We start from the raw sequence: 22,957 nt of genomic DNA, 5'->3' as shown, positions 1-22,957 counted from the left end.
GTTGCCAGAACTTTTTCTTCTGCTGTGCCCCCTCTTGTGCTTCATTCATCTTGTTGATGAGAATGCAGTCCACACCCTAGGGTGACACTGTTATGGTGTTAACAGGAGCGGAAATAACTTGCCCTCCCCACAAGACACTGATTAGTCTCATTAATTCATTACCTGAGACAGAGTTGCAAGCTTCCCTGGTTAGATGATGGATTGCGGCAAGATTAATATGTATCTCAAGCAAAAGGCGAGGGCATATAACGGACAGTAATGTCCAGGAGACAAAGTTTAGAACTGGCAGTATCCAGTACGGAATGTTGCTCTGTGAAAAAGTTTTTTAAATGTTATTTCTGAGTGGCTTATTCAATTTTTGTCAAAATTATATGACTTTTATTAGAAGTGTATGCATTCATTTAACATAATGGGAAAAATGAGGAGACTGAATGTCCCAGAGGGCATGTAGCACCTGAATAACGTCCTCTGGAACATATTCAGAATGGTGATCCACACCATTTCTAGCTCACCCTATGGATCAGTGCTGATGTTCTAGCATTAAAATGACCTTCAGTGTGTGAAGGTCAAATATGCAAAAAAAAAAAATGAAATGGCCTTTTCTTTGTAAGCATTAGCAGAAATATAACTCACCCAGGAAGTGCATCTGTTCCTTAGCAACATTTCAGAAACTGGAGGCTAGAGATCTGCAAGCCTATTAACATATGGGAGTAGTATTTCAGTGTCTATACCAATATGCATATCACAAGCTTAAAATAAAACCCATCAACATACTGTATTACTTTATATAGCATTTTAAGTATGCTTTTTGTACTGGGATCCAGTTGCATGTGGGATTTCTTTCGGTAGCATGTAGTAAGAAGCATTGCTTCCTCCTGGTCCAAGCCCTGTGTTAGTGTTCTTTTTTGACTCAGTGGGGAGGGGAAAACCAAAAAGTAAAATAACACAGTTAGTAGGTGTTACTTTTCCCATACACAAAATGACCACATTCTCAGCTCTGCTCAACATATTCTAAGTCACCTTTCTACTCCTCTGAGCCAGGGATCATTGGGGGATGTTTGGGCTGCTTTAAGCAGAGGGAGCACTCCACCAGATGAGAATTGGCCGAGCTTCCCCTTACATGCCTCGCCCCTCACTTTATCCAGCTTTGCACCACTTTAGGCTTCTCCTATGTCAGGGGAATCTTCAGATGCTCCTTGAAAGGTAACTTTCCTACTGCTTTGCACTGCTTCAGCCATGCAAAGCAGACTGAACAAGGTCAGAGATGTGATCTCTTGTTTGTATGAGGATTGCATAAGCAAACAACACGCATGCACTGAGCACTAGTGGAACATGCCTACCCACCTCCTGTTTGAATGTTCCATGGTATTTTTCTTCACCAGTCGATATTGCAAACAGTTGCATTTTGCACGACTCTCAAATACTTAATACACGGAATGATTGCTCCTTTATTGTCTGTAAACACTCAACCCCGCCCCCCAATTTTGTCCAATATTAATCCTTCCGGCAGCTCATCCAGCTGAACCATTGTTCTCTTCTATATAGGCTCCTAAACCTTGCTTATCACCATAGTATCCGAATGCCTTCCAGTAGTGCATTAAGCATCATGATGACACATCTGGCATGTGTCTGCTTCAAATTAAAAAAGCCATTTGGAGAGATTTGGACAGGAGAACATTACTAAATACAAAAAGAAAAGGAGTACTTGTGGCACCTTAGAGACTAACCAATTTATTTGAGCATGAGCTTTCGTGAGCTACAGCTCACTTCATCATGCATCTGATGAAGTGAGCTGTAGCTCACGAAAGCTCATGCTCAAATAAATTGGTTAGTCTCTAAGGTGCCACAAGTACTCCTTTTCTTTTTGCGAATACAGACTAACACGGCTGTTACTCTGAAACCTATTACTAAATACAGTAGATCTCGAACAGCTTTTGTTCCTTCTAAACAACCTCCAAATCTTGCCAAAGTATTCTTCCTTGCAAAGATACTGTTTATACTTGTAAGCAGCACACCACACAACCCTCAATGAAAAGTGATACATTTGGTGGTTTTTTTGTTTTTTGTTTTGTTTTTCAGGATACAGCCCAAATACCCTCCCTGCCAATCTAATTTAACATCAGCTAATTAAGTATGATACAACCACTGATTTTGACTTCTTAGCCATTTTTAAAAAGAAAGTCTGAAGGCATATGCAATGTTGGCAAAAAAGGACAAAGCTATTTTTTATCACTGCAAGTGATTTAAATAGAGAAGTACAAAGGCCTACACAGTGAAGTGCACAATGCTCTGAGACTGGCACAACATTATGGAGCATCTTATTTCAGCTGTCAAAAGGCTCATATTGATTTTCTTTTATTACGTGCTATGTGTGCTTTTATGGATACTCTAAATAGAGGCTCCATTTTACTTTTATGAAAGCCACCTTGCTTAGGAAAAAGGGAATAGTGTTTTCCACTTGGAAAAATAGCAGCTTGGGTTGGCAATTCACAAGAGAGTTGTGCACCCTCATGCACAGATAGGCTCCTAATCAAGAACATAAGTGGGAGATGGGTGCCCAAGGAATGTTTAGAAGGGTGATTTCAGGACCAGAAAGGCTGCTGGGTACTCTGGCATGAATGTGCTCATATTTGCGTGTTGTGGGCATGCTCAAGGTAAAAAGTGCCTATCTGGGGAGATGAGATGAGCCAATCCTAAGTTGCTAGGTAGTGATTCAGCTTTCTTCTCAGATGTGTCAGTACTCGAGAAGCTGTCACACCCACCCTTGCCTCAGGGCTGGGCCGAAAAGTACAATCTTTGGCACTCAGATAGGGAACCTAAATTTCAGCCATTCCTCAGGTCTGAATAACTGACAGGTCAGGCCCCACTACAGCAAACAACCCAGGACTGCTCACAGTGTGGGCAGTTAAGCGCATGCTTACGTCTTTGCAGAACATGGGCTGTAAGCTAGAGGGCAGATTCACCAGCCAGGGAAATCTAAATAAAACCCAGTATCAGTTTAATATCCGCTCAATATCCGTTCCATATTGTTTTCCTCAGATTGGATTTTACTAATAAAAAAGATGCAAAAGGCTTGAAGTAACAGAACTCTTATTAACTGAGACCTTTTTTCCAGAGAGCAGAGAAGGGAGAGGGCTCATCCATCCTTTTTCCCCGTAGGTTGCCATTCCACTAAAACTTCCTGATTTTGGATCTTTGTGTGTCGTCCCTCCCCCTTCACCCCCCCCCCCCCACAAAAACCAGGCAGGAATCCTTATATCTGGCATTCTTTGTGTCACATGCTTTCTTGTAGTCACATGCTCTGTGAATACAGCATCTAATTTTAGAGTGGCCTGGGTACATAACAGGTGCACTACATGCATGTGTCCCCAAGGTCAAGTGCCTTGTTACAGGCACCCTATTCTGTTGCTATTTAGGACAAGAGAGAGAAAAAATGGCTTAATGAGCTCCAGAGTAAGATACTAACAATTTTAGAGAAGAAAAAAAAGAATCTTATGACTCAAACATTTTCTTCTTCTTATCTGGCAGAATTAAAAAGCCCACAGGAAATTAAACATATACACCTGACAAAGTGTAACTTAGGCACTGTGAAGTGTGATTATGCCTGACTCATTCCCATTCTGGGACACCGGGTTTCTTTAAACATCTGGTTAGGTCCTGTTTAAAAAATGGCATTTTACAGCTCCATTTTCAGAATGATTTTTAGTTATTGTTTAACAACACTCAAATAGGAAATTAATTATTTTATTTGTAATACGTACTTAATTCTAACTAATCAAGTATTATAAGTTTACATGCCGGATTATTAATGACAATATTTCAGCAGTATGTTTTTATGTTGTGTTGAAATAAATCTTCTGTAGGTGACTGTAAACTGTATCATTGAGTTGGTGTTGATATAGTCCCTGTTGCTTCATGTTCTACTGCAAAGGGAATTGTGCATCTTGACCTGAGGATGACAGCTTACTGACCATAAATAAAAATAATGCTTAGGATTTATACAGCACTTTTTATCTGAAGAAATGAAAACCCTATACAATTATTAATTATTTTTCATAACACCCCAAAAATGTTGTGGAGTGATATGTGGGGAGCGCTCTATCCACCACTGAATGTAACCACTTCTTGTGGATCACAGTTGCTATTGATAAGATTTCATCAACAATACACAGCAGTTTAGGGTATGAAAATTGTTTGATACCATTGAAATTGTAGAGGGATTTGGGTTTTCAGAATGTAGTAACTGGGGATGGACTTTGTTCTGGACACCTGGGCTGACAACCTTATTTACAAAAGGGTTTAAGGCTCTCAATTTTAGATCCCATCAAAACATTAAACCTCCAGCATCACAGTGGCCTCTGATAAAATCCTGTTGTGGCACTGATTCAGTCCTGAATCACCAGCGCTACGTAGCGCTGACTCAGCCTAACATTGCTTAACTTGAAAGATGTCTCAGGCTGACAGCACAGGGTGGCTCAGTGGTGGGAAGTACAGCCAACAACAACAACTGAGGACATTTTCAGACGCGTTTCTTTTATTTGTTCACATCTGAGTATTTCTATCACCTTACTCTTATTATAGATGGTGCAGGTAGCGATGCCGACAGTTACAGTTATTTGACAGTTTTCACTGAAAGACCCTGTCTTCTATTGCTCCTAACATTTGCAAACCATTCAGTCTGAAATTTTCCATGCTGCCTGTGCCGCAGATGGAATTGGTTCTGGAAAGTTTCAGCTGTTGGCGAGACCAAGCTCAGAGAAAAAAGTGATGTTTTGCAGGTTAAACAAATTCTTACATCCCATTTTATTTTAGAAGCTCTAGGGCCTCGTGCCTTTGCTCAGAGACTTGACATTTAGCAGAGGCTGTGCTGGTATCAGGGATATGCTTTTTGCTGTTACCATGGGGAAAAAACCACACCCGCATATGGCCAAAAATCTCAGTTTGCACACGCTCGGTCGCAACTAGTTAGAGTTTGGCAGCTAAATTCTCTGATGTTCCTATGTGCCAACTGGACTATGCAGGCACTGTCCCCACAGAGTGACTAAGCATGCTTCAGCCCAGGGCCATAGGGGCTGAGCAGGACTTTCCTTGCAATTGCTTCTCTGGTCAGGTATGCGCCACTGTGGCACCAGGCAAAGGAACTGACAGCAGAGACTCTCTCTCCTGTGCTAGTGCGCCCAGGCGACATGGGGAAACAGGGGGGTGAGGAACTCAGAGGAATCATAGGACTGGAAGGAACCTTGAGATGTCCTCTAGTCCAGTGCCCTGCACTAGTGGCAGGACTAAGTATTATCTAGACCCTTCCTGACAGGTGTTTGTCTAACCTGTTCTTAAAAATCTCCAATGATGGAGATTCCGCAACTTCCCTAGGCAATTTATTCCAGTGCTGAACTACCCTGGCAGTTAGGAAGTTTTTCCTAAAGTCCAACCTAAATCCCCTTGCTGCAATTTAAGCTCATTGCTTCTTGTCCTATCCTCAGAGTTAAAGAAAAACATTTTTCCTCCTCCTTGTAACAACCTTTAACATACTTGAAAACTGTTATCATGTCTACTCTCAGTCTTCTCTTTTCCAGACTAAACAAATGTATTTTTTTCCAAGCTTCCCTCATATGTCATATTTTCTAGACCTTTAATCACTTTTGTCACTCTTCTCTGGACTCTCTCCAACTTCAGGAAGGTTCACATCCTTCCTGAAATGTGGTGCTCAGAACTGGACACAATACTCCAGTTGAGGCCTAATCAGTGTGGAGTAGAGTAGAAGAATTACTTCTCGCTTATAACACTCCTGCTAATATAACCCAGAAGGATGTTCACTTTTTTTGCAACAGTATTACTCATATTTACCTTGTGTTGACTCATATTTACCTTGTGTTCCACTATGACCCCCGGATCCCTTTCCACAGTACTCCTTCCTAGGCAGTTATTTCCCATTTTGTATGTGTGCAGCTGATTGTTCCTTCCTAAATGGAGTACTTTGCATTTGTCCTTATTGAATTTCGTCCTATTTGCTTCAGACCATTTCTCCAGTTTGTCCAGATCATTTTGAATTTTAATCTTATTCTCCAAAGTACTTGCAACCCCTCCTAGCTTGGTATTGTCCCCAACCTTTTAAGTGTACTCTCTATGCCATTGTCTAAATCGTTGATGAAGATATTGAACAGAACCGATCCCTGCAGGACCCCACTCGTTATGCCATTCCAGCATGATTGTGAACCACTGATAACTACTCTCTGGGAACAATTTTCCAACCAGTTATGCACCGACCATATAGTAGCTCTATCTAGATTGCCTTTCCCTAGTTTGTTTATGAGAAGATCATGTGAGACGATATCAAAAGCTTTACTAAAGTTAAGGTATACCACATCTACCGCTTCCCCCCTATCCACAAGGCTTGTTACCCTGTGAAAGAAAACTATTAGGTTAGTCTGATATGATTTGTTTTTGACAAGTTCATGATGACTTATTTATCACCTTATTATCTTCTAGATATTTGCAAATTGATTGCTTAATTATTTTCTGGTCTTTTCGGGTACAGAAGTTAAGTTGACTGGTCTGTAATTCCCCGGGTTGTCCTTATTTCCCTTTTTATAGATTGGCACTATATTTTCCCTTTTCCCGTCTTCCATGACTTTTCAAAGATAATCGCTAATGTCTCAGATATCTTCTCAGTCAGCTTCTTGAATATTCTAGGATGCATTTCATCAGGCCCTGGTGACTTGAAGACATCTAATTTGTCCAAGTATTTTTTAACTTGTTCTTTCCCTATTTTTGGGAAGAGAAAAGATGGAGTGGAGACAAGGGGGTTAGGAACAGGAGCTAAGGGGGGTATAGAGACAGAAGATGGAGGAATCTAACAAGAGTTGGGGAGGAGACCAGGAGCAGGAGAGAGGTTAAGATATAACAGGCTATAGGGACAGGAACAGAGGGAGGTGCAGCAAGTGCTATGGAGGGTAGGGATACAGGCAGGAGCTGGTAAGGAAGGTATAAGGAGCAGGGATGGGGAAAGGGGCAGGGACAGGGGATGGGGGAATAGGAGCATAGGGGACAGATAGAGGCTGGGGGGGCCAGAAGCCAGAAGGGCCTGTAACCACTAGAGCATACTCTCCTACAGAGTTGGGAATTGAACCCAGTAGTCCTCAGTCTTAACACCTTTGCTGTCTAGCAAATACCTGTGAAACCCACTGGCAAATTGTGTTTTACCATCCTTCCTTCAGTGTCAGGTCCATATAGAAGATTATAGCCTTTTACTGCTACCAGTTACTGTGTTAGGTCAAGTAGTAGAGGGCAGTGCTGTGGACCTAAGATCAGAGTCTTGATAACCCATACTCGAAAGGGGGTTAGGATGGTTCCATATGATTACATTTTTGCTGCTTCAGTTTTTCAATTTATGTCCCTAGGAAGGGAAATAAAAGGCAATATGAGGTTCTTTAAATAATTTAGAAATGAGAGAAAGAGGAAGAAAAATGTAAGCCCTCTACTTAGTGGGAAAGAAGAACTAATAACTGAAGACATCACAAAAGGAGAAGTTTCAGAATAACAGCCGTGTTAGTCTGGATTCACAAAAAGAAAAGGAGTACTTGTGGCACCTTAGAGACTAACCAATTTATTTGAGCATAAGCTTTCGTGAGCTACATTTCACAAAAGGAGAGGTATCTAATGCTTATTTTGAGTCAGTTCTTCACTAAAAAGGATAATAGTGACAAAACAATGAATATTAACAACACAGGAAAGGAACACGAGCGAAAATAGGGAAAGAACAGGTTGAAGACTATTTAGGTAAGTTGGATCTATTCCAGTCCACAGGGCGCAGTGAAACTTATGGTAGGGTACTTAAGGAACTAGATGAAGCAATCTCAGAACCATTAGCAATTATCTGGATGAACTTATAGACATTGGGTGAGGTCCTAGAGAAGTGGAGAAGGGCAAAGATAGTACTTCTCTTCAAAAAGGGGAACAATGAGGGCCCGGGGAATTATAGACAAGTCAGCCTAACTTTAATACCCAGAAAAATACTGGAAAAAATTATTAAACAATCAATTTGTAAGCACTTTAAAGGACCTTCTTAAACCCATGCACTATTCTCATAGATAGCACAAGAGATTTACAGACCAATGGAAAAACAACAAACAGCTGAACAGAGTTCCTTCCCTCAGAAGCCTAACAACTCCTTGGAGTCCTTTGAGGTTTAGTCAGTGTCCTTCAAGAGCTCCTTCTGGCTCCTACTCGTCTTACTCTGTCTTCTGATTCTGGTGGTGGTCTGCCTCTTTTCTTGCTAGAGAACCTGTCCCTTTTAAAAGCAGTGTCTCACACCACTTCTTGCTTCTCTTCCCATGCTGGGTTTTTCCATTTTCCCTGCCCAGGAGTAGGGTTACTGACAGAAGATCATTAAGTCTGTCTCTCAGCCAGCCACAGTATAACTGAGTTAAGACTGTTCAATTGTTCATAGCCCTTGATAGCTCTGTTTCAGATGCATAGACATGGTCTGTCTTCTGCCATAAAATGGAAGTTTTAATCTACTCTGAAGATTACAGCAATAAACTGAGCTCATAAAATCAAATGGGATTCTTAAGATTACATAGATAGATTCCCAAAACTGTCACCATCTCTAATGCATTTGGAAAATTGTTGACACTTGAACTTAATTTGAGGATTTTTCTGTGTAATGTTTTTTGGCTACTACTGTATGTTTACATAATTTGGTTAAAGAGTAAAATTATGGAAATTTCTGTGAATCATTTCAGATGTTATTCACTACTTTATTGCAGTCATTAAGTCCATTATTTAAGCTCTGACTGATGTAACTTTCCATTATCGAAAGACATAATTACGACACTGTTGTGTTCGTATGCCCATGAGTTTGGAGGAATAGAAATTTTCTGAGAATATTCTTACAATTTTCCCCCCTCAGGAAGCCCTCCAAATTCTTTGGGATTCTGATTATTTCTCCATTGTATGCACTTTCTATCTCTTTCCTCATAGGCACCACAGTGGTGTAACCTCTCCTCTAATAGAGGAAGTTGGACAAAGATATCATTGGACTTTGTCATTTCTTCTCTTGTATAAACCAGATGGGATCAATAGAAAGCAACAAAAGTCCTCCCTCCATTTCCACAAGCATTGAGTTTACTACCACCACAACACTCCTAGTCTCTGCTAGTTGGAGTGCTTAGGATTTGAAATTAGATTCTATGCAGGGCAGCTTGTTGTTTGACAGCAGGGCTATTATTTTTTTAATGGTGTCACACTTTGCCCTTTTGAATTTTTAAGTAGTGAAAAATGCATTGTGAAATAACAGACTGCCTGACTTGCTTGATTTTGAATGATCAGAAAATGCTTTACCCAGTAAGGATTTTTATATTGTAATGAAGAATTAAACACCTTAACTGAATGTCAGGGAATTTGCCAGATTTACCCAGGAGCTTGCAGATACAAGATAGCAACCAGTACAGAGCAGCAAAGAATCTGGTTATTAATGGAAATGACAAGGAATCAATTTCTGTGATGGCTAGGCCATAGCTTAATACAAGCTTTCTGTGTTACCCACCAGCCAGCATGATGTAAACAGGATGAACGCAGGCTTAGAGAAACCAATACATTCATTATGTCATTCACTGTGTTCTCCGCAGAGCTCCAAATTAAGATTTCAGCCCTTCTGACCAAGATTACTATTTTTTTTAGACAGAACGCTAGAGCGAGAAGTTGGCATTATTTCTAGGGAGATATAATAGTCCGTAGGAAACAGATATTCAGAGTCTCTGGACATTGAATAATACACTTATATTAAGTAAGCATGATACTTGTAATTTCTGTGGCAAAATAAAACCTTGGCTCTTCCCAAAACATGAAAAAGCTGAAATTTTATCCCACAAGAATGTCACACCATCACAAAGCGTTTGGAACCTGTTACCTATTAGCCGTAGTTCTATTAGAGCCTTCCTCTATAAATAATATAGCAACAGCTTTGTTCAGGAAAAGAGAGAGTGAAGACTTAATTTCTACAGCAGGATTAGCTGGAGGGGGTGGGATTTGAGAATCAAGCCTTTTACTTTGGGAAATACAGAAATGTAGTATTCATCTAAGATGAATGCTTTAAGGGATTCTAATGTTAAATTTCAGATGAGTTCATTAAGAGTATGGTTTGCAGGATGCATAAATAACTGGGAATGGTTTAGCATGATGTTATCCCTAACCTTCAACTACCTGAAGGGGGGTTCCAAAAAGGATGGAGCTAGGCTGTTCTCAGTGGTGGCAGATGACAGAACAAGAAGCAATGGTTTCAAGTTGCAGTGGGGAAGGTCTAGGTTGGATATAAGGAAACACTATTTCACTAGGAGGGTGGTGAAGCACTGGAATGGGTTACCTAGGGAGGTGGTGGAATCTCCATCCTTAGAGCTTTTTTAAGGCCCGGCTTGACAAAGCCCTGGCTGGGATAATTTAATTTGTGTTGGTCCTGCTTTGAACAGGGGGTTGGACTAGATGACCTCCTGAGGTCCCTTCCAACCCTAATATTCTATAATTCTATGATCAGATTAACTGAGATCCTTTAGGATCCCAAATGTATTTCTGCTTATCATGTTTCAGTTGGTGAGGGGATTATGGAATATTTAACTCCAGTTATTGGTATCTCACAAATGATACTACAGTTTTCCCTTGACAGCCATAGAAGTGGTAGTCATAGAAATAACATTACTGCATTGACCAATCAGCTATCTAAGTAACCTTTTTGTTTATTATGGGTGGTGCTACCAGCCCCACCTATTATTAAGGTTGTCACACACTTCCCATTATAAAACGCTGTTTTAACTGTTGTTTTTAACTTTGCCAAACTTTAACCAGTCAAAATGAATTTTTCCATGCCGGGTGTCTGCCTCAGGCTGATTTCTTTTCTGAACATATCAGCCAAATGGTTCAGCCATTTACAAGAACAGAGGTAGGAAAAAACACATTGTTTTGCCCATGTTAAAAAATTCTGGAAACCTTTTATTTGAAACGCTCTAGTACCCTCATACTTTGGCACAGGGACTTGGAATCTGGCAGGGGGTGACTTTCGCCATCCCTGTGAAAATCTGTCAAAATTTGGCCAAATTATAAAGCCGTTGAAAAATTGTCATTTGCACATAATCAGTGGTGATTTCTTTGCCTTTAACAGCTAAAATCTCTGAAGATTCTGTCCCCACTAAGCTTGCTCAAGTCTTTCACAGTTACTAGTCCTAACCAGACTGCTCATGTGCATACGCTCTACAGAGCGACTGAGCTCCTACATGTAACAGGAACTCACATGTGCCATCCCCACAGAGCAAGTGAGCAGGCTCCATCTCCTCACAGCTCCTACATGTGAATAGTCTGTGCATATGCTATCCCCACAGAGTGAAGAAGCATACTCCAGGTCAGGGCCACCAGGGCTCGGAAGGACTTTCTCTGTAATGGCTGTTCCAGGCTGGAGTGCGCCAGGCACTGAGAGCAGGGAGCCTGTCACCTCTATGTTCTCACTGACCCTCCCTCTGCTGGCACCCAGGCAGCATGGAACCAGAAGCCATCTGATTTAAAACGTGAACCAGCGTGTAGTGAAAGAAGTACATATGGACAAGCATCGATAAGTTTGGGAGTAGGACAGGGAGAGAAACTTGGACTTGCTGGGCAAGAAGACTAAGTCACAACCAGGAGGAAGAGAGAAGGCTGGGAATGGTCAGATGGGAGGCTGGGACTTGGATAGGGAGAGACAGATTGGGACTGGGAGCTAGTAAGAATCATAGAATATCAGGGTTGGAAGGGACCTCCAGATCATTAACGAAGATAGTGAACAAAACCGGCCCCAGGACCAACCCTTAGCGCACTCCGCTTGATACTGGCTGCCAACTAGACATGAAGCCATTGATCACTACCCGTTGAGCCCGATGATCTAGCCAATTTTCTATCCACCTTATAGTCCATTCATCCAGCCCATACTTTAACTTGCTGGCAAGAATACCGTGGGAGACTGTGCCAAAAGCTTTGCTAAAGTCAAGGAATAACATGTCCAATGCTTTTCCCTCATCCACAGAGCCAGTTATCTCATCATAGAAGGCAATTAGGTTAATCAGGCATGACTTGCCCTTGATGAATCCATGCTGACTGTTCCTGATCACTTTCCTCTCCTCAAAGTGCTTCAAAATTGATTCCTTGAGGACCTGCTCCATGATTTTTCCAGGGACTGAGGTGAGGCTGACTGGCCTGTAGTTCCCCGGGTCCTCCTCCTTCCCTTTTTAGAAGATGGGCACTACATTAGCCTTTTTCCAGTCATCCGGGACTTCTCCCAATTAGGAAATGTGTGCATGGGGGACTTTGGCCAGTTGGCTGGGGTGATGAAGAACATAAAATTTTGGTCACGGCACTTCACCCACAATATCAAGGACAGTTGCAGACCACAAGTGTATGAAACCATAAGAGACCTTTTTAGGAGATTTTTGATAAAACGGATTTTTCTGGTTGCTGCTACTTTTATTTGGCAGAGTCTCAACAGGGTGGTCCATACTTGCAGCTATAACATTGTGAAAATCTTCCAGTCCACTAGAGACCTGAGGTAATAGAGACACTGAACTGCTTCTCAGTCTTGATCCCTTGGCTTCAGTGGTAGTATGGGAAAACCCATGGAAAGCATGCTACAAGCAGTACTTCTCTGAGCTTCATGAGGATTAGGTTAAGGCCTGTTAACACTCACAGATCAACCTTTGGAGTCCACTGCAGAATTAGTTTTTCCCAAACAGTAGCCTGAAGAACTTCCTTCTTCCACCTTGGTATCTCACCAGAAGATACGAATATGAAATGCTACCGGAGATTTTGGAGGGTGTTACTGAAAGGCCACGCAACATTAGTGAAGGAGTGCTGTGTAACTGCACTTCCTGCATTCATGATTCTGGAGCATCTAAGAGAGATACCCAAAGAACTCAATGCCAGTATGGATGTCACTCAATGCCAGTATGGATGGTGTTAATGGAGGGCATGTATATTGTAAAAATGCATTGGTTCTGTCACCCATTAAACGTTGTTGATTTACTTGGAAAATGAGAAATAGAAAGGTGTGTTTGTGGATAAGCATTCAAGCTTGTCACTCAGTATAAAGGACTGAGAATGGAGGTGAAGAAGCCAAGGAATGAGAAGAATACAGAAGACACCCATGCATCTAGTGAGTACCATCTTGTACAATAAGTGACATGCTAATTTCCTTTCTGAGTATTACATACTGTGTCCTTGCTAAAGTTTATTATCAAGTAAATTAAGCTGGTACTTACTGCCTCCAGTACATCACCAAGTCTAGAGAATAAATACATTCCATTACTTTTTTTAAATGCAGAAAAGAAAATTGACTTTATTTCTACATTACCAGTCAAGTGGAGTAATGTGTGCTGTCTACAGTGTGTATTAGGTGCTGTATCATCTGGTTACATGACACTGCATGGGGTTGCTTGGAAGCCAAGGCAAATTAGGAAAATGATCATAAAAAAGTCCCAACTTCTGAAAAGCTTGTTAATTTCATTGTTCCTCTAAGAACTCTTTTAAATAATGTGAAGTGATTGAGGCAGAATGAATTATTCTAATATTGACCTCTTGACCCTGAACTACTGTCTGAGAATAAGGTCTGTGCTGTTTCTATGATCATTTTAAAAGTAGTGTATTCACAGAACTGTGATCTCATCTTTACTTCCCCTGCTATCAAATCTCATGTACAAAAGACAATATTTTGACCAGCAGGAGTTCAGGGCCCTTATAAGGTTGAACTCGTGGATGGTCCCCAGCGAGAAACAGAAAATACAGGGATAGCAATTTGCAATAGTAGTTGCTCCCTTTGGGGGTTGGAGTGCAAATCAGACTGTTGTCTTGGCAAGTTGACACAGGTTATTTGATGTCTATATTGACAAGGTTTCTTCAGCAACAATATCTTTATGAATTGATTTTGACTTCACTTGAGGTACATGTAGTAACCTATGCTATGGGAGGTGGCGGAATGTTTGGCTGTCCATGCTGCCAATGAAGCTGCCAGCTCTCTAGCTACCATTATCTGTTGTCTATTCTCCTTTATTGGGTACAAATCTCCTTTATTGGGTACAAATCAGCTAGTTACCACAGATTTTAGGGAATCATATTGCATTGACTCATATGACCCACTAATTTCTTAATATGGGATCCTGTTCAGAACTCTCAGAATATCTCCTATCTGCACCATAGGCGGTGCTGGAGAATTTCACTGTAAAATATACAAATCCATGAAACCATAACTCTGAACAGCTACCTCTTTATGAGGTACCATTTCCCCAAACGAAGTAATGTTTCATTGGAAATAAAGAACTTTCTAGCTGATGCCATTACTGAGCTCACTGGTGTCTCTGTGTGGGCGTTCCCTATTGTAGTTATGCAGAATAAATCGGGGCTGTATGTGTGATTTAGGGGAAATTAAGAAAGCAATTACAGCAGATAGTGGCATAAAACTGGGGCAAGGTGGAGGGGTGCAGAATAGTGTTTCAGTAACATGCTGGCTCCTCACCTAACATGGCCATGAACAGTTTAAGTGGGGGGAAGGAATGGTTGGGAGTTAGGAAGAGAGATTGGACTGACCTGGAAAAAAAAAGGAGAGAAAGAGAGGTGGAATTAGGACAACCACGGAGAGGAGGAAACTGTGGGAGGAAAAAGAGGGGCAGATACAGGGGAGAGGACAGAGTGAAGAAGGAGAGGAGGGAAGTGGAAAGAGGCTGAAAAAATGCAGACCATATTACTGGGGGACTAACAGAACTTCAGAGGAAGGGGATATGGACAGAGGGGACACTGGAAAGAAAGTCAGAGGGTTCTGTTAAAAAGAGATGGAAGGCTCAATGGATCCTGGCAAAGGTAAACAGAGGCTCAGAGACTTGCAGGGGCATGCACAAGGGGGGGACAAGCACGGGTGCAGGTCCCACAATAATTGTCCGGGGCACAGAACTCCTCCAGCCCAAGAGCCATGGTGGTGGGAAGAGTGAGCTCCTGCCAGGGCAGGCAGGGGGAAGGGAAGAGCAAGCTCCTCCCAGGGCTGGAGCAGAGGGGGCACCCAAAAGGAGTTAGAGTTAAATTTCCTGGGGACTTGTGAGGAAAACAGGGATTACCCTACTTGCAGGGGTGGGTAAGATAAATACTGCAATACTTGGTTTGGTGGATCTGAATATATAATCCCTGATTTCAAGTATCACCTGAATTTTTTGACACAGTTTGCCCATCTCTAGTAGGAATAGCTGCTGTAGTGAATGCTAAACTTTGCCACCCTCATTTCATACAAAACAGACTAAACAGGGTCAGCAGCTAAAGCTCCTGTATTCTGAACAAGAGTCTTGTTCTAGTAATCCATCAGTGTTATCTCCTGAACTGCCGCCTTCTCTTGTGAGCCTGCAGTGAATGCAGCCGCAATGCACAAAGCACACAAATCATCTTTTAAAGTCATTTATATCAGGAACATCAGCTAACTAAAGGGGTGCACCATTGATCAGTTTCACCAGGTCTGAGTCAGCTTCAGCGCCTGTACTAATTCATGCTGGGAGAGGTACTGATGGTGCCAGACATTATGAGGTGGAGTAGAAGTTCAAAAGCCCCATGATAAATTCTAAAATGAAGAGCAGTGTGTGTACTCTGGGCGTAAAAATGAAATAACACAAATCTTACTGAGCTGGGTTGGGAAAAGCATGTGATCAGCAAAACAGACAACTACTTTCTCTGGCTGTGGATAGTCATGTTTTAGACCAGGTTCTCTGCTGGTGCAAATTTCTCTAAACCAATGTAGTCTATGTGTCAGATTCTCATTTACTGCAAATCAGCAGGGCTTCATTGACTGTGGTGGTGCTTATCTGACTGATAAACTGAGAATCTGGTCCTGGATCTGCCTCTAAAACTTTCATTTACACATTTGCACAGTCAACCTGTGGAACTCTTTGCCAGAGGATGTTGTGAAGGCCAAGACTATAACAGGGTTTAAAAAAAAAAACTAGATAAATTCCTGGAGGATAGATCCATCAACGGCTATTAGCCAGGATGGGCAGGGATGGTGTTCCTAGCCTCTGTTTGCCAGAAGCTGGGAATGAGTGATAGGGAATGCATCACTTGATGATTACGTGTTCTGTTCATTCCCTCTGGGGCGTCTGGTATTGGCCACTGTCGGAAGACAGGATATTGGACTAGATGGACCTTTGGTCTGACCCAGTTCTTATGTACTTCAAAATTTTTTCATGTTCCTGTGAAATAAAATGTATCTTTCACAGCTGTGGCCTAGTGGTCAGAGTCCAGAATTGGAAATCATGGAGTCCAGAGTTCTAATAGCCCCATTGACACTGGCACATCCTGTTGCCTCAAGCAAATAATTTAATCTAAGCACTTCAGTCTCCCCATGTGGGAAACAGTTTCATGCACCCGGGTATTGTGAAGATTGATCTGAATTCACCCCCGCAGTAAGTCAATGGAGTTTGTAGTGTGCTTGGAGGATGTAAATACTAATCATTTTTAAATCTCTATTTTCACTGCAAAAATGGTTCAAAAATTCCTTAGGGAAAAGTTATATCTGTGCTGTTATTTTTAAAATTGGTTTTAGCATAGATTTTGGATTTTTTTTTAATTGCCATAAAAGATGTATTTGTTGATTAAAAATAGTGAAATTTCACCTTTAACTGAATTAGAAGAAAAGTTTATTTTTTCACTGCAAAAAATGAAGCGAAGACCGTTTGATACAGCTCAATCATATGGCTAAACTCTTTTCCGCTCTGCTCATGGTTATGGTCTCTCTCCCGTGTACTGCAAATAATAGCTAGTAGTTAGATTCAGTGGTCCAGATTCACTGGACTCAAACCTGGTCAGCAGATGCTGACCCAGACCCATGAGCCATAATAAAAAAGCTTCAGGGCAGCTCTCTCTTATGCCAGCTGGTTGTTTCAAAGGGCCAACAGGGGACTGCTGGGGATGAGGTGGGCATTGACTCCCCATCTGTTCCCTTTAGGTTGGTGCAGAGGAGGAGGGGCATGACGTGGGAATCACTATATCATCCAGGATTCTCCAGTGCTGTGATAATACCTAGATCAGCCACAGTTCTAGCACATCCACATAGCATCGGTTTTTATTTTGCTGACAGTACTGCTAACCTCTTTCATGGCACAAATATTCCTGAAAAATGTGTGTGTTGGTTTACTTTAAAGTTGAATTAAATGAGAGCACAACTGTTTTCTGAAGGTGCCTGGCACTGTGCTGTTGCTCCACAACTACAGCCTCCAGACTGCAGGAGCTAAAGGGAGTGACATGACCAGTTATTTATATTCCAGATCTGAATCCTTTCCATGCTGTCTTATTGCAAAGAAGACGTGGCACTTTGGTCTGAGATTATGTGTAATGTTCTTCAAGATTGATCTGTAGTTTGAAATCCACTGATCTCGCTCACCCTTCTCAGACTTCACTTCCTCTTTACCCTGAGGACACAGGGTACAGAGGGCCGCCATCATCCCAAACCCATAAAGCAGGGTGCATGGTACATCCTGGGCAGCCTCTCTTTATGCAATGCAATCTTGGTAGTTCTGCTGCTGTTTGTACATTGCACGCCTGTGCAAAGCAGGATTTGTCCTTATACAGAAAACTGAATATATATGTATTCATCTGAGATAAATGTGCTAGAAAGATTGAGACACTGTTACGCCTGCCTCCTCCAGATTGATTCCTATTGTCTGTCAGTGTTTGATAGATGATAGTGCTTCATATCTAGCATAGCTGGTTCCTTGCTTAAATGTTCAAAAGAGAAAATGTAGCAATTTACTACAAAAACTGCCTGTAAACATTATGCACAAGCTAAAACCTACTGCTTTGTACTGCACAACCCAATGACAAAAAAAACATGGTGCCCACCAAAGATCTGCAAACTCCAAGAAACCAGGTGTGGGCTTGACAATTGCAAGAAGAGTAAAGGGAAAGCCAAGGTACTATATATGCTACATAGACAAATCAAAAGGAACAATAAAGTAGTACTGAATTAATACTGCTCAGGTCAGTGTTAACTGTGTATATTGCAAAAGTGTACACTTCTGTGTCACAAAATATAAGCATTTCAGAAGATATTTTGAGTATACAGGAGCCATCAGTAAATAGGTGGTGTATTGGATTTGTCTCAGACTGGAAAGGACTTGAAGAAAGGTCACTGCACATTTCCATATGCTGTGGTCTCTTACTACAGATTCTGCTATATCTGTAATCGTGCAGAGTTCTTCATTTTATACCACACGCTGTTCCCATGTTTTTTTATTTAGTTCACCAATGGCTGTTATAGCCACATATATAGCCAGTGACAATAAACGTTTTTTAATAATTGTTGGCATTATATGAATTAATTTATACAGTTTAATTCTGTAGTAACTGTTCCAGATCTTAGCCCTTTTCACACCTTTCTATAACAAAGCAGAGCATACCCTGTGGCACTTAAGTTCTAGCATAGATGTAATATTCTCCTAGTCTTGTTTATGCCTTGTCCCATTAAGGGAAAACAGTCAACATTTTCAAACGTGGGTGTCTAAAGTTAGGCATATCAATCCATACAATCCACCTAAATAAGTAGCCTGATTTTCAGATGTGCTGAGCTCCTGTAGCTGCCACTGGTTGCAATATATACAAAACCTTGCATGCTTTGTGTCCTATTGCACTTTAGGAACAAGTAACTGTCGGAACAAGTCACCATAGCAAGCAAAACCAGAAGAAGCTGGAAACCCAGAAAATCAAGAGAATTAGCTACTTGTGCATAATGCTTGGAAAATTTTCTCCACCTGTGTACATACTGGGATATGGTGTGTGTAAACACACATTACTTTGGTGAGCTTAGCCATGTGATAAATTGTAGCCCTGTATGATATATTACAGAGCCATGGGATGAACTTCATTTGCATGCATTTTAACCACATCACCCGCACTGTGCCCATTACTCAGTCTCCACAGGTAGTACTTTGAACATTCCAAACTTATCAAGAAGGCAAAATACCAGCATGCCAGATAAATGTTTCCTTTTTTCTGCAACTGATGTAGAATTTATATTCAAGCCTTTTCAAAACCAGAGAAAAGGGAAGGGTAAGTCTGTTTATAGGGAGGTTCAATGGCTTTACTGTGGATAAAAAAATATTTATCTCTTCTCCCCCTGTCCCCCCCGTCCCCAACATCATTTAAAAAGTGGTGTGACAACCCATGTGTGAAAAATAGTGTGGTTATGTTCCCTGATTTATAAATAGGAATTTATAATGGAAAAGTTGTCACAACCTAAAGTATACTTGTCTCAAACACACTGTCCTAATCAACAATGCATTAATTAGCAGAACAGAGATAAATACATCAGGGAAAATGTCTTTAGTTTCTCACCAGATTTCACTATTTGAATACCAGAATTCAGTATATGCTATTTTCTGTGAAGGGGACACTCACTTGGGTTTCATGGGCATATCATGTGTGGTGTAGCCTTTATTCACCAAGGGGTATAGGTTATTACCTTTAAAAACGACTGGAAAGCTCTGCAGAAAAAGACATTCTGCTTAAAATATAGAAAATAAATATTTGTTTTACCATTGATTCTTAGTATTAAGGACATTTGCCTAAAAACCATTATCTTTATTCCTTAAAGCTCTGATCCTGCAAGTGACTTCATGCAGGATGTTAGGACTGTGCAGAGCAGAGTTCCACCCACATGGAGTCACAAGCAGGAGTGTGACACAAGAGTGAGTTAGCCTGCCCTGAAGCCATATTCTTCTATCTGAAACATCATAGTTAGTTAACATGAAGAGTCTGATGTTGATGGTAGATGCTGTAGGAGAAGTGATGAACTCCTAGATAGTGAAATTCCTGTTTTCAAGCAAATGTCCACAGTAATAAAATTTGAGGGGAAAAGAAATACAGAAAATGGATGATAAATAAGCAGAGCTCTTTGGACATTCAGAGTTTGGCTGTGGTCATTTGAAAAAGAAATGAATCAGACAAATTGTTCTCAGTGTTTGTCCCTAAGGCTAGCATTATTGATATTTAACAAGTACCTGTCACTTTACTGAAATACCAAACTACCTATTTAAATCTAATGTTATAGGCACCCCTGAATCGATAAATGTTCTGTATGTAAATCAAGCCATTACTAACTTCCACATGGGTTTCAAAAGACAAATGAAATGGTTAATCAACTGATCATAAAATTTCATAATCTGTAATTAGCAATGTAGTTCTTCAACTATTCAAATTTCACTTGGAATCCCTGATTGCTTTCCTCTCAGAGTACATTATATAGCCCCATTTTTCCATCTTATTCAGATACTCAACTACTAAAACTCTTTCAGTGAAAACAATTTAAAGTACAATTTAAAATCACAATCTGGGATATTTCATACAGAGAGATACAATATACCTATATATAAATACAGAAGTATTTATACACAAATGAATATACACAATCTCACTTGGAAAATATATTCACTTTGATCATTAGCATGATGTCTATTTAATAAGGATGACAGCAGGGAGTGCATTAGGATGCATAAAGTCACTTAGGCCCTGCATTCAGTTGAACAGGGTACTTCCACAAGGAGGATGGTCTCTTGTTTTGCCTGTTTCCAATGTCCATGCTTTGGACTTGGTTCTTACAGTGTATGTGCAACATTCTGGTAAAGTGTGTGTCATGCCATCCCACAAACAGAATAACAGCCCACTACTCCTTACCTCAAGTGGTGGAGATCTGTGCTTTGGTGCAGAAGTTTCAGTTCAAACATTGCTGACAATCCGTTGTGGACATAAGGCTTTTTTTTTTTTTAATTGTGTGTAGCTGTGGGAAGAAAGGGTTCTGCCTGGATATGGAGAGGACTGTTTGTGGTCCTGTGTAATTTTATTACCAGCACATAAGTAGGACTGGTCTTGCTCAGTTTTTGCAAAGACTAGACCCCCCCCCCCCCAGTTAAATCATCAAAGAAAAGTCCAAAATAAACCCAAAACAAAAGTCTTCTAGCCCCAGTCTCAAATTGGTCACCATCCATTCTTCCTGAGGATCTGTATTTTCTTCCCAGCCAGGGAGAGAGTGGTGTGTTTAAAACTTATTAGGCACAGTATAGGTATCAGTTAATTCCTTAGTCCTGGAACATATTAATACTATATATAGCTAAAAATCAATATAAACCTTAATATGGTTAAATCTTTCCAGATCCATAATCTATTATCTAATATATGGGGCTGGAAGAACAGCCTATTATTAATGTTGCCCAACACTTCCCATTATAAGACTCCTGTCACAGGTTGCGTGGCCCTTTAAGAGGAAATGGGTCCAATCTCACTTGTGACATACTTAGCTCACTCAGCTCCCTGGGTGGAGAAAATGAGCAGTGTCACACGAGACATGTCCTGTTGCTAAGTTAGGCTTGGATGGGTGGGGTGGGGGAGGTAGTTCAGAGAAGCCTGGGGAGATCTTGGAGGAGAGACTAGATTTGACTCCAAGCTGAAAGCAGGGAAAGATTGAAAGGTTCCCAGGAGAGGCTGGAAAGAAAAGACAGGTCCTCAGAAAGAAGTGGCAGTGATCAGCTTGGGCCTGGGGCTGGAAGTATTGTTTCATGCTTACTTTGGACTTTTCTTTTATGACTTAACCAGAGGGCCTAGTCACTACAAAAACGGAGGCAGCGCCTAGCCTGAAGCCAGACTGTGTATGTGGAGCTGTTACAAGTAGTGTAATCAATAGGATTTTGTGAGACCTACCTCCCATTAAGGAAGGATGACAGAGGAGCAAAGACAGCGACAGAAGAGGTATATATAGTATCAAGGAGAGATACTGGAAAAGACACTGAAATACCTGCTGCAGCAACAGCAGACTCAGGCTGTCCTCTTGCAACATCTGCAGGATCAGCAGAGGCAGCAGGAGATACTGAGAACGTCCCAACAGAAATGGGAGGTGTGTCTTCAGGCCCATGACGGTCAGCAACAGAGGGAACACCTGGGCTCCTCTTTCAAAGGTAGGGAAACCTGGAGGCAAATGTTTGAATGCCCCAGGTGGCAACATGATGACTGTGTGGTCAGGCCAATACTGGAGATGCTGTGAGGAACTGACCTGGAAAGGTATGAATGTTTTAGGTGTGGAAAGGTGGGACACAACCATCAGGTCTGCCCCTTGAATAATGAAGAACATGGGGGCAGAGGCAACACTTTCGGGAGGGGACAGAGGGTCATGTGCCCCCCTGCTCCAGATTTCTGCCAGGGTGGGAGTCAGACTGAGCATGGCTGTGGGGGACATGGCTGGGGACATGCACCAGCACCCAGCATTCCTGCGGAGCCCAGCTAGGAGAAGGGATGAGAGATGGGGCTGGCAGCTCAGTTCTGCCAGAGCGGGTGCAGGGGAGCCCTCTGAGTCCCATCCTTTCCTCGCCACCACAGCTACTTACTCAGTAGTAGGTGTCTGGAGCCCACTCTGGCCTGTGCCACACCCACAGCAGAGAGGCGATGGGAGAAGTAAGTGGCGAAGGAGCTGTGAGGGAAGTGGGGCAAGGTGCTGCCAGCTTGGAGCAAGTGTGGGAGGCACAGTGGGAGTGGAAAAGGGGCCAGAGGCTACAAGTGGGGTGGTCACATGCCCATCCCCAATCTTTAAATTTTATGGTTCTCCCCCCCATCACCATCAAGAGTTATGGGTCATCTCTGCATGGGTGGGAGGGGCATGGTGTCTATTAGAGCGGAAGAGACCTGTGGACCCAGTATAAATATTCCCCAGGCAGAGGCCAAGGAGGAGACTTTGCAGGAGACCCCAAAGCAGAGACAAAGGCTGAGCAACCATTCACAGCATCAGAATCTCACTTTTCAGGGAAGTGTAACCTGCTGGGAGAAGTACAAGGGCTGGAGAAACTGATATCTTTCCTAACTAAGGGTGGGGATAGGGATTCCAATCAGAAAGAGGAGCTGGAGAGGCTCAGACTCCAAGTGGAGAAGATGAAACATAGGGTGA

The sequence above is a fragment of the Caretta caretta genome, chromosome 1, assembly GCF_965140235.1.
Source record: "Caretta caretta isolate rCarCar2 chromosome 1, rCarCar1.hap1, whole genome shotgun sequence".
NCBI lineage: Eukaryota > Metazoa > Chordata > Testudines > Cheloniidae > Caretta > Caretta caretta.
This window is presented reverse-complemented; position numbering follows the sequence as displayed.